This window comes from Calliphora vicina, chromosome 2 (genome assembly GCF_958450345.1).
Source record: "Calliphora vicina chromosome 2, idCalVici1.1, whole genome shotgun sequence".
Classification (NCBI taxonomy): Eukaryota; Metazoa; Arthropoda; class Insecta; order Diptera; family Calliphoridae; genus Calliphora; species Calliphora vicina.
In genome coordinates, this window is record NC_088781.1 from 13543463 (window position 1) to 13556753 (window position 13291).

Consider the following 13291-nt stretch of genomic DNA (forward strand, 5'->3'; position numbering starts at 1 on the left):
TTTAAAAAACGCCATTGATCTTGTGATACAAAATTTTAACCAACGTCGTTGATATTATGCTACAAAATTTTGACCATTGATCGTGGATCTTGTGATTCAAAATTTTAACCAACGATCGTGGATACTGTGATACAAAATTTTGGATCTTGTGATACATAATTTTGAACAACGCTCGTGGATCTTCTAATACAAAATTTTAACCAACGATCGTGGATCTTGTCATACAAAATTTTAACCAACGATCGTGGATTTTGGGATACAAAATGTTGACCAAAGATCGTGGATCTTGTAATACAAAATTTTTAACAACGATCGAGGATCTTGTTATACAAAATTTTCAGCAACGTCGTGGATCTTGTGATTCAAAATTTTAACCAATGATCGTAGATCTTGTGATACAATACGATCGTGGATCTTGCGATATAAAATTGTGGATCTTGTGATACATAATTTTAAACAACTATCGTGGATCTTCTGATACAAAATTTTAACCAACCATCGTGGATCTTGTGATACAAAATTTTAACCAACGATCGTGGATCTTGGGATAGAAAATGTTGACCAACGATCGTGGATATTGTGATACAAAATTTTGAACAACGATCGAGGATCTTGTGATATACAATTTTAAACAACGATCGCGGAACTGGTGATAGAAGATTTTGACAAATAATTCTACAAATAATTCTCATTTAATACAAAATGTTGTTATGAAAGATGGTCCCACTGTCGTTTCGTTGTTAGTGAATTTGTGTCTTCGAAAAATATGTTGTCAGCTTACAGGTTGGTTGGATTGTTGGTTCTACTCTCGGTTGGTTATTGTACCCTCGTTGTCTCCTAAACTATGCTCTTGTTATAATATTTATTTGTAAGTTCTTTTCGTACGATAGTTTATTATTTTTATTTGTTTTATTTTTGTCGTTTTTTTTTTGCATTTGTTTTTGCACCAAGAATCGCGTTTGTTTTTGGTACGTTCTTAAGCCTTGTTTTCTGTGTGTGTTTTTTTTTCTTTTTTTTTAATTTTGTTTTTGAAAAAGTCTTTCTTTAGGTTGATTTAAACTTTTTTGAGTATTTGTTTTTGTGAGTATGTAAAAGTGTATTATAGTTTAGTATTTTTGCACAAAAAATCCAAATAATGCAGGGGAATAATAATAAGAAAGCAAAAAAAATATATAAAGAAGACCTTTACGTATGTACTGTACTCGTATAAAGAAAAGAATAGATAGTTTATCGCAATTATTTTATTATCACACATCAAAAGTAAACCGCTTAGTATGTCGCCTTAAAGCCGACAAAAGAATCAAAATCAGAAGAAATCATTCTGACTCTTTTTTTTTTTTGCTTGATTTTTTTGGACAGAGACGGATTTTTTTTTGGTTGGTCGATCAGTTGGTTTGGTTGGATGGTTTATTTGTTTGCTTAACAACCCCACATACAGTTGTTACCATTTGAATACAAAATTTTCAACAATTTTGAAAATAAATTCATAAAATATCGTTTGATTGTTTTTTTTTCGATCTAGAAGAAAAGATATTTTGAAAAGTATTTTTTTGAATTGGGTTTTAATCATAATTATAATAATGATGATGGTGATGACGCTAGAGAGCTGGGACATGGATTGCATATTCATGTTGTTTAATAGCTGGAATTGACAGCCAATGGTTATTTACGCCAAGGAATGTGGATTATGTGACTTAAACAAGATTAAGAACTTTCAATATAATTTTAAATGATAAAGAGCATACAAAATAATAATGAACAACGATGACCATTGAATTTTAATTTCTAATTGAATAAGATCGCTGATATTTGTTTTTAATAAAAAATGGTCTCTTAGCTAAAATAAAATGGATTTTATCTTTAAATATTTGTCTGTTTTTTTTCTTTTTGCGAAATAATTAAAATGATTTATAGCAGGAGTTTGTTAAAGAAGGATGTTTGAGAGATATCAAGGAGTAAAAATTAAAAGAGCTTTTATGAATTAGTATGTATTACATTAAACTGTTTGGGAATATAATTGAAATTTCACACGGACCTTGTTGTTTCCCGGTAAATACTTTTACTACCAGCTGTATAAGTAGTATATTTTAGCAAATTGGAATGTAGTTTTGTATTTTTGTTTTAAATATTTTCATACGCATTTTAATTGTTTATTTGTTTATATTGTTTAACTCTTCCACACCTGTATCAATAGTCTCATGTTTTATGAATATGATTTGTCAAAAAAAACATAAAAGAATTTCTTGTGCAAATATTTCGACAAATTTATTGACATGTGTTTAATACAATGAGGCTTCGTATGATATCAAATGATATTCAAGTGGATATAAAGGAATTTAAAATTGTATAGTATTTTTTAATGAATTTTATACAATTCTTTAAAGAAAACAGTTCGAGAAATTGAGTGAAAATTGGAGATGCCAAACAAGACTGAATTTTTCCGGGATACTGAAATAACTCGGTATCCCTGGATTTAAATTTTCAAAATCCCGAATCCTAAGCTTCTCGATAGGCATCCCTAGTGAAAATATAATTTTGAAATTGTTAGCAATTTTAAAGAAGTTCGAAAACCCGATTTCTTCGATCGAAGTCGTCAGTACAATATTTTACGAAGTCAATCTATTGCGATCGTAGTTAATTAATGTCTTATCATGTTGCGATTACAAACTCTGTTAGCTATTCTGTCCGATCAGCAGCATTTCGAAATAGGAAATTCCTATGATGGACCGACCCCGTCTACAATCTGCATTGTAGCTTAACAATCACTTATGGATTTTCTGAACACCAAATGCAACAATCAAGAGCAAAATGAGTCTTATACGTAAATAAGACTCATTTTGTGTTAGTGGTTATGAGAGTTTTCCTGTAGCAACTCAATCCACTTAGGAATATTGCAGTCTCCTGGATCGGACAACAGAAAATCCACCCATGCAATAGTCTGGATATATACAAATTTCTAACATTGATTCTGGTAATTAACTAAAGTCTCGCAAGTACTCGCAAGTAGAGACTGAAACACATTGCTTCATCTGGAAATTGTTATGAGCAACTATGTCCAGTTACAATGGAAATGCCACCATAACATACCGCTCTGTTCATATTAGAACCTGGCGTCTTATTTTTTTTTGGGGTTATCCCTCTCGAATAGAAATAAAACTGTGAATAACATTCCAAAAATAGTTGATTCGAGAGAGGGCAGCTGACCTTAGAATAGTTGATGTCCATCATCATTTAATCCCAATGGAAGCTGATCTCTTACATTTCTTTTCAAACTTTCACACCTCTATTTGAATGAAATCGGTGAGCATAATGATCTGACATTGAGAACGGGCCGATTGTTTTGCCAATAGAAGTGACCTGAACCTTTCTTTGGCATTCCGCGGAGATACTCTATAGAAAGAGTTTGATCTTGGGTTTAATCTGAATTTGCCTTGTCAGGACTCACAACGATTCATTACTCTGTTGCGAGCGATATTCCAAAAGTCGTAAGGAACTATTTGAGAATACATTCTTTAGTCAATGGTGGGAAAAAGCGTGCTTTGTGAGAGACGACGAGCAAAGCGAAATGGCTTGGAAGGGCCTTAATGGCGTCTCCTGATGTTTTTGTTCTTTCATCTAACAGGATTTTATGGATCGCATTGCTTGAAGCCTTATTTAATAATACTTCACTACAAAATGACTTTGTTTAATCCTAAATTCTCTTAATTATGTGAACAGGTCAATGAAGAAGTTTTGGAATAGGCAGCAGCATTATGCGATGATATTAATATCAGAATAAAGCCATTGAGAGATGTAAAGGCTGGATACTTCAACTAGATCGGCGATTGAAGTCAGATGAATTGATGAAGAGTGGAAAAAAGGAAACTCCTGCAAAGTACACTCTAACAATCGAATAAATGATCTTCAATTATTCAATATCCTAGGTTGGGTTTCATGGGTCATTCCCAATTAGTGAGTAGTAAACTCGGTTACCTTTAGGTCAATTGCAATACCCTTTGTCTTTGTGAATATTATGGTCTCCACGATCGTGGATCTTGTGATTCAAAATTTTAACCAATGATCGTAGAACTTGTGATACAATACGATCGTGGATCTTGCGATATAAAATTTTGGATTTTGTGATACATAATTTTAAACAACTATCGTGGATCTTCAGATACAAAATTTTAACCAACCATCGTGGATCTTGTGATACAAAATTTTGAGCAACGATCAAGGATCTTGTTATACAAAATTTTGAGCAACGACGTGGATCTTCTGATACAAAATTTTAACCAATGATCGTGGATCTTGTGATACAAAATTTTGAGCATTGATCGTGAATCTTATGGTCTCCATGAGAACCAACCCGAATATATTACTCATTTGATTAGATCCTTCAACGACAAACCTTTGATAAAGTCCAGATCATAAAAAAGACTTGTACCAAAATAGCTTAGTAGTTGCTACTGTAGAGCGGGATAGTTACATTGAAGGTGTTAAACTGATTCCTCCTAATCTTCTGCAGTAGTTATTATATGGTTAATTAAAACATTGTGTTATATATCTAATCAGACAGACCTATTAGAAGTCTAATCCAGTTCATAGCAAGAGCTAAAAGAGTCCTGTACTATTCCCATGCCAGCTAGGACCAGAGAAGTTAGGATTTTCTATAAGTAGTAATCATATATCACGTGAGTTGCATTTCTTTTAATGCCCATTAATCAATTATATTCAATACTACAGACAAGGGGATTTGAATATATCTTTGTCTATAAAAGTTTCGTTCAAGGAAGATCTATTTGGTGCATATTCATCAGCAATTTCATTCGCACGGATGCCCTTATCTTCTGGAACCCATAATAACTCGTTAAGGTCTCGTCACTCGTCTTTGCACAGTCAAGGCTTTCAACTCTAACAAAGAATCAATATGTCATCTCAATTGCTAGACCAACACCTTGTTGAGTTACTATGGATTGGCTTAAAAATGCGCTAAAAATGCATATTATCCAAAAACCAAGGGTTCATGTTTATTAGAGAAAATTTCCGAACCAATGTCGATTTCCGTCTTTGAACCATTAGTATAGACGGGATCGTGTCACCTGAGAAGGCTGATTTTACTGCCCAGTCACTTTAGATCGGTATTCTGGTCTTAAAAGTCCTATCGAAGTTCGGTGTAGCAACTATATAATCCATCCGATGTCCCATGATTGGCCTGCACAACTTTCTGTAGCATGGTTTTCTTTGAGACTCTTAGAGACTTTAAGCTTTGACACTTCTGGGGAGGAATTACCGCTGTCGTGATTGAATGAGAAATTATATAAACAAAATTATATAGACTTAATATAGGGGTATGAATGGTCGACTGGAAGATCTTGATTATGCTGATGATATTTGCCTGCTCGCACACAACTTCAGCGACATATCAGCCAAATTTGATCAGATACATCAGCTGGCATCGGATGTAGGCCTTCATATTAACTTCGACAAAACTAAGTTTCTACGCATCAATGCAATTAATCTCTCTAAATTCAAGGTCAACAACATAGAGCTCGAGGATGTGCAATCGTTCTGCTACTTAGGTAGTAGCATATCCACCACAGGCGGCTCACGTGATGATATTGCATATCGCATAGGAAAGTCAAAACAGTAATTTCCACACATATAGTGTGGAGGTCATCACAGATACATATGAATACTAAGCTTAGCCTTTTCTCCTCAAATTTTCGCTCCACCCTGCTATACGAATATTAGTCCTGGAACTGTACTGCAAGCGACATACAATTTGCGAATATTTTGGCCGAACGTAGTTTCCAACAGGGACCTCTGGCAAATAGCAGACGAAACACCAATCCGCATATAAATTGCAAGGAGGAAATGGAGCTGGGTTGGCCATATTTTGAGAAGACCTCATAATGATATATCAAAGATGGCAATTGACTGGAACCCTCAAGGCAGCAGAAGAAGAGGAAGACCCGCTAACACTTGTAGAAGGCAATTAGAATCCGAAACTAGCAGAACAGGAAAAACTTGGTCTGAGATTATACTAATGGCACAGGACATATCCCGATGGAAGATGGAATTTCGTTACGGCCCTTTGTTCCAACTTGGAACCATAGGAATCAATATATAATATAGACCAAATGATATAATCTCAAATATCAATATTACGATCAATTTTAATTGATTACGAATGCGGTAATTCTGTCCCTTTGTTTGTATGTTTATGAGGAGTGGCATGGAACCTGTAATGGCAAGACATGTTAGTCTCTGTACCGTATATGTTTTAGTGTCTTCCGCTCTCAACCGGACTAGAGTACCATAGGTTAGAAGAGTTCTTAATACCGGTGTATTTATCTAGTGTTGAATATTAAGTTTGAGACTCCATATCTATTTCTAAGGTATATAAGTATTTCATACAATTCCATAATTACTAGAGCTTACAGTACATAATTACGGCAATGTATTTGGCTTCATTCTAATGGTACCATCCAACCGTAGTCTAAATTCCGTGATCTTATAGGTAAAAAGTACCAATTCGATCTTCGCCGGCTTGAACTCCGAACCCTTAATCGGTAAAAATATAACGGCATTTCAAATAATGTTCTTTACAGTTAAAAATTGATTTACATGTATTGAATATTTATTGCTAGTTTCACCATTATATTCCTAAGCTTTTCAATGTGTTAAACCCGCCATCACAGCACCCACATTCTTTCTGCTCCTTGCAACATTATTCAATATTTTTTTTACCACTTCTTGTAGGTTTCCTTAATTTTTACAGAGTGTACAATGCCACAATAAACATTTGTGTATCCAAAGATGATAAACTGACCTTGCAAGAAATTATGGTGATTTGGAGAAATAAAATTGTTCTTCAAATTCTTTGCCAATTAGATTTTTTTGTTCATTACTTCTTGTTTTTTGTATTTTTGTTTGCGGCCAAAACATACAAACAAACAAACACGAACTTGTACACATTTCAAGTTGGCAATACTTAACACAAATATTTTTGTTCAAAACGATCTTGAAAGAGAATGATATGGAGAGAGAGGGAATGAATAACAACAAAACAAACAAACTAAAAAATAACAAAAATTTAAATTATAGTTAAAAGAGAGTGAAGTACAGAAGTAAAAAAAAAAGCGAGAAATCAGTGAAAAAAGACCTCAATATACAAATAGTTACACAGAGACTCACGGTTACATTTTTACACACAACCGCACACACCATAATTGTTTTAATAGCAGCAGGTACGATGACGACGACGACGTCCAACAACGACGACAGCGACCAACAACATGTAAAGAAAACCCAACATTTCTACTCACACCACAACAACTGAAAAAACCCGCGAGTATCTTTAAGATACACAGATACAGATTGCAAAGTGTACAAAGTAAAATACTGAAAAAAAATATTTATAAAAACACAAAAAAAAACAACATTGTTGGAATGAATCTCTGATGGAATTTTTGTGTGTGCGAGGAAAAAACAAATGTTGCTGGTGCCAAGCAGTTCAGTTCAGTTTAGTTTACGGTGCTGAGCGAAGCGGTTGAAAAATAAATTTTTTTGAAAAGATTTTTTTAGTTTGTTACAAATAAAGAAAAAAAGAGAAAATTTATAAAAAAAACTTTTTCAAAGTTTATTGAAAAAAATTATATAGAATTAAAAGAATTATTTTTAAATAAAAGTGGAAATTACTTTAATTTTGTTTTAAATTTAACACATCAATATTTAAGCTACTCGTACAATTTGCCTAAAGTATAGAAAAAATGTATTGAATTTATGAAAAAAAAGAAAAATTTATTTTAAACAAATTTTCTATGAAATACATGCGAGAGTGATTTTTGACTAAAACGCGTTGAAATTTTACTGCAAAAAAGGTGATTAAAAGTGTTTATTTAGTTTTATTAAAAAGAATTTTACTATTTTATTTATTTTTGTTAAGTTTATGAAAAAAAAATATTAAAGTTTTATTTAAATTTTATTTTGATTCCCCTTAAATTGTAATAAATATTTAATACCACTACAAATATCAAATCAATTATGTTTGATAAATAAATTTCTGGCTCTCTTGGAGAGTTGAATCGTGTGGAGTGTATGTGTGTGTTTTAAAACCAAAAACAAGATCTTTTTTTTATAATACACTACAACAACAGCAACAGTGTGATGTTTAAAGTAGAAAACAAAAACAACAACTCAACAAAAAAAAATTAAACGACAACAACAAAATGTATGGCATTCTTTTCCCCAACAATAACAATAAAAACAACAACTTTGGCGACGTTAAATACACAGCAACAACAACTACACGAAAAGAAAAAAAAAACGAAATGAAACGAAACACATCAGGTTATTGCCGTAAAACGAACAAAGTGTATGAAAAAAAAAATACATACCAAATGAAATGATAAAGTAAAACAACAAGAACCCCAATACTCACTCTCTGGTTTCATGTGTTGTTGCTATTACTCTTTTTCTGTTTTTTGATTAGTGTTTGAAAAACTACTATTTTTCTCAGTGCATTTTAAAAACAAAAAAATATTCGATACAATTGCAAGAAAAAACCGCTAAAAAATAAACAAAAATTATACAATTCAGATAAAAAAGATTTTAAAATCCGTTTAAATTATAATAAATTGTTTGAAAACATGATAAAACAGTAATTAAATTTGAAACAAAAGTGTTTAATCTGATCACAAGTAGCAAAAAAACCAACGACTTTTTAAAAGAATGCCAAATAAAGTAAATTCCTGATAAACAAATAAATAAATTGGCTTTAAAAAAGCCATATATGTATTAATAACAATAATATTTTATTGAAATAACTGGGATCGAGTTCAATAAAATTCTTTATATGAAATGTTTGTAATTTTTCTTAAATGGTGTTTATAAAATGAACACTAATTGGTTTTATATCAAGAAATTTTAAATTTTTCTGGAAAATATTATCAAATGTTTCATATAAAATAAACAGTAATAATTTTAAATATTCGAACGTATGAAAAAGCAAAATATTTACAACCAGTATATACCTATTTTTGAGCCAATAAATATTCAAACAAATCTATAAAACTTAAAAAAAATTTCAAATATTAATTTTTATTAATAAAGTGAAACTTTTTTATAATCAAATTATTACAAAATTGCACAATTTTTAAAAAAATTTTAAAATTTATAAAAATTTTTAAAATTTTCTAAAAAATTATACATAGAAAATTTAAAAAAAAATTTGAATATTTTCTAGTTTGAAAATTTTATAAAAAATTTTAACTTTTTAAAAAAATTTTAAAAATTGTTAAAAAAAATTAAAACTAAAGCGATTTAAAATTTGCCAAACATTTATTGATTATTAAAATATCAAACAAAATAACACTAAAAATATAGAATTCAATTTAAAAAAAATATTTAAAAATTAAAAATATTTATTAATATGTAATTAAAATAACAGTGAAAATATAAAAAAGACATTAAAAATCAACATTTAAAAAAACTCAATAAGTGACAAAATTATAAAATAAAACAATTAAATAAAAACTCCAATTTGCCAAGTGTCTAACTAAACTAATGTTTTAATTATTTATTACAAAAATTAAATACTCCCAGTGCATTAACAAATTAAAAAGAACTTTTATAAAAGCTGAAGAATATTTGAAAATAAATTTACTTACCCAATAAGCACCAAAACCCAAAAATTCAAGCACTTGAACATTTTGTTGGAATTTGACTTGAATGCAAATAAAATTATTTTTTAAACTTGAATAATATTTTCAAACTTAAAACATATGGCTTGAATTTATGATTCCTTTTTTCTGGTAATAAAACAATAATCCAATTGCTTTACTTGTTTATAATTCAATGCTTGAATTACACTTGCTTTCAACTTGAATTCCAGTAAAAATGCTTACATATTAAAAATAAATTGTCAACTTTTCGAAATTAAAAATTATAAAAAAAAAATTCAAACTGTCTCCTATTAGGTCGTATTGTCATGTCGTAAAATATTTTTTTAGTTTAAATAAATTTTTGTTGGGTTTCAAACAAAAAAGTTATAAACTAATAAGACTTTTAGAAGCACAACAAGAATTTGTTTAAACTAAACAAATATTTTACGACATTATGACAATACGACCTAATAGACCGGTTGAATCCCCCAATTGAAAATGAATTTTAAAATTATTTTATTTTGGCTTGAGATCAAATTTACTATATAATAATGTAATTTAGACAAATGGCAAATTGGCATTAAAAGTTCAAAATTTTCTAAAATTAAAATAAAAACCAGTTTAAAACAAAAATTATGAATTATTAAAATTGTGTATAAAAATTATAAAGTTTTCTTACAAAATTATATATGTATATCATAAGCTATAAAAACCATGAAGAAAAATATTAAAATTTTATTTAATAAAAACTTGAAGCAGACTTATTGAATATTTTCTAAGAATATTCTAAATCCACAATTCTGACTAATTTAAATAAAGTTTGAATGAATGATTCCTAATAAATATTAATAATGAATGAAACCTGTACCGTAGAGCCAAAAATTAATTTATTTAATTTAGCTAATGTTTAAACCTATATATTTTTTAAAATTATTACTATACTTATATCAATATTTCGAAAGAATTATAACAGTTCTTAAAATCTAATTAGATATCTTTTTCATTTCATAAATACGTTCATTATGAATTAATGAGTCTAAAAAAAAATTTAAAAAAAATGTAAAATAAATTTTAATTTATTTTCCCCCCCAAATCCTCCACGAAATCGATTTGAATAATGTTTTCCTTATATTAGTAAAACAAATATTAAATACAAAGGCCATATTCATGAAAAAATTTAAATTTATCAAAAGTTTATAAAATTTTTTTTAATGAAAATTTTGTTTTAACCTTTGATAATTTTAAAAATTGATTATGGAGAAATTTTTTAAAATTTCACTTTTGGCAAGAAATCAACTGAGGGAATACTCTCTTGTTGATCAATTGCGATATTTTAATTGACAAATAATTGAATTTCATTATTAATTAAAATAAGTCGAATTTTATATGTACATATAAATGATTTTGAATCTAAAGCTAAAAAATTATTTCTTTGGGAATAAACTTATAGATTGAAACGTAAATTTTTTTATTCTGAAATTAGTTTTTAATAAATTACGCTTCAATTGAAATATTTATTTCAAAAACCAGTCAAGCAACAAAATATTGATTTTGAGCAAATTACAGAAAAGTTCCTAGCTACCTAAAAATTACTTTTACAAAACGGATTTCTCGGCTTTGCTTCATCATAATGGGGGGGAAGTATTTTTTTTAGCATTAAACCATGCATAACTCAATTTTAGATTTTTCGTTGCTTGACTGTTTTTTTAAATAAACGATTAAATTAATTCGATGTTCTACAATCAAAGAATTTGAGCCGCCACACAGTGGCGAACAAGTGAGGTTGCAAAAATCAAAATTTCATGTGGCCCTAAAAAATATTGAATAAACCTATTTTACAGTAAATTGTCCAACGATTTCAAAAATGCTACTCTTATTACAATCAGATTTTTGGTTAAGAAGATATAGCCCTTCAAAGTTGACTGAATTTCAGTTTTCAAAAAAACAGAAAATTTTTAGGTCATTTGGTCCGCTTTCAGATACAATATATCGAAAACTATGTAACTGATCGTCATTATTTTTGATTCTTTTGATAGATATATTTATTAAGAAAAGAATAAACAAAAATTGTACTGTTTGCTTTGTATTTATTTGTCCAGGTAAATCGATAAAAATATTTTATTTTACTTCCCATAAAATTGATTTTTCCACAAATATCAACTTTGCTAACCCATAAGAAGGCACCTGAAAGGCGTAGAATCATTTTCAAACACTCATTTCATAGGCTGATCAATTATCTATCATATGCTTTTTTAAATATTTTGCAAATCTGTGAAATTGCACAATAATTTTTTTATTTACCATGAACATCATTATTAATTGTTTATTAAGCAATATCCATATCCAATTGTACCATAAATTTGCAAAGATTTAAACAAACAGTTTTTAAACAAAATGTAGGGATTAAAAACAAATATTTTACATTAAAAAATATTATCCAAATCGATTCACAAATGACCGAAAAAATAGGTGGCGTTTTTTTGTTTATATCTAAGCCATTTGTGGGGCGATTTTCCAGACTTTAAATAGTCGAACATTCTGGACCAATTGAGGTCTTTACACCCGAAATAATTAAAAAAAATAACCGAAATGACCGATCTGAGATTGAAAGTGCGAGAGATTGTGGAAGCCAGTGGTTTCAATATTGCATTGCATATTGATCACTTGGTTATGAGAAAGCTTAAAGCAAGATGGCTGCCCCGTTTGCTCACAATCAGATGCACAAAAGGGTACACACATGTGAAGTTTTCATATTTTCCAGATATATGCCCGAGTGGCTATTTCTGGTTTCCAAATCTGAAGAAATGTGTGGGCGGAAAGGATTTGATTCCTTACACATTTTGATAGAAGGAATAAAAAAATTGGAGAAACTTGTTGGACAAGGGCACAGAGCTCAAAAGGAGACTATGTTGAAAAATAACATAGTTTTGTATCTAAAAATCTCTGTTTCAATCAATATTCCTTAATTTAATATTAAGAATTTTTTTCATATTTTAAGGAAATTTAAAATTAGATCGGAATATACTGCTTTAAACTATCCGAGTTTTTGGATGAGTTACATATTAAAAACTGTTTTAAAGTTTAAAGATTGTTCAAACACTTTCTAATTTATTAGCTTCATCTTAACCTAACATTTAGGAAGGTTTTTTGAATGATTTGTTGATGATCAGATAAACTGTATATGTTGCTTATGTCAGCTGAAAACCAAGATAGTGTAAAGTTAACTTAAATTTAATTAAAAGAAGTTTACGAATGTTAAATACATGGGAAAGATGGGAAATTTGGCGAATACAACCAACCACTTCTATTATTTAAATTTCATCTTATAATTTTTATTGTTTTATAAGAATTTTTTGAAATAATTGCCATAACTAAAGTTTTTCGATTTTAGATATTTAAAATAGTTAACCCCATTTTCTCAATATATGGTTATCGTTTTTCGTAACGATAAAGAACTGTCAATTTATCGTCACGATAAAAAATAATCAGAGATTGATAAAATGAGGGTTAAACTTTAATAATCTTTAAATAGTAGGCCATTATTAGTAATACAAATTTTATGGAATTTAAACTTTCTCATTGCATCTCTATATTGGACCAAAATAACAAGACAAGAAGGGGGTGGCAGATAAATAAATAAAAAT

At 29.4% G+C, this 13291-nt stretch overlaps 1 protein-coding gene across 2 annotated transcripts in view; it reads left to right on the forward strand.

Annotated features, from left to right (window-relative positions):
* The first annotated feature begins 7418 nt into the window (after positions 1–7418).
* The window catches only part of ex (expanded), a 70446-nt gene continuing 64573 nt past the window's right edge, over positions 7419–13291 (forward strand). For both annotated transcript variants that reach the window (XM_065500444.1, XM_065500445.1), the window contains exon 1: positions 7419–7865. The gene's annotated coding sequence lies outside the window, so the exon portion shown is untranslated. The remainder of the gene's footprint in view (positions 7866–13291) is intronic.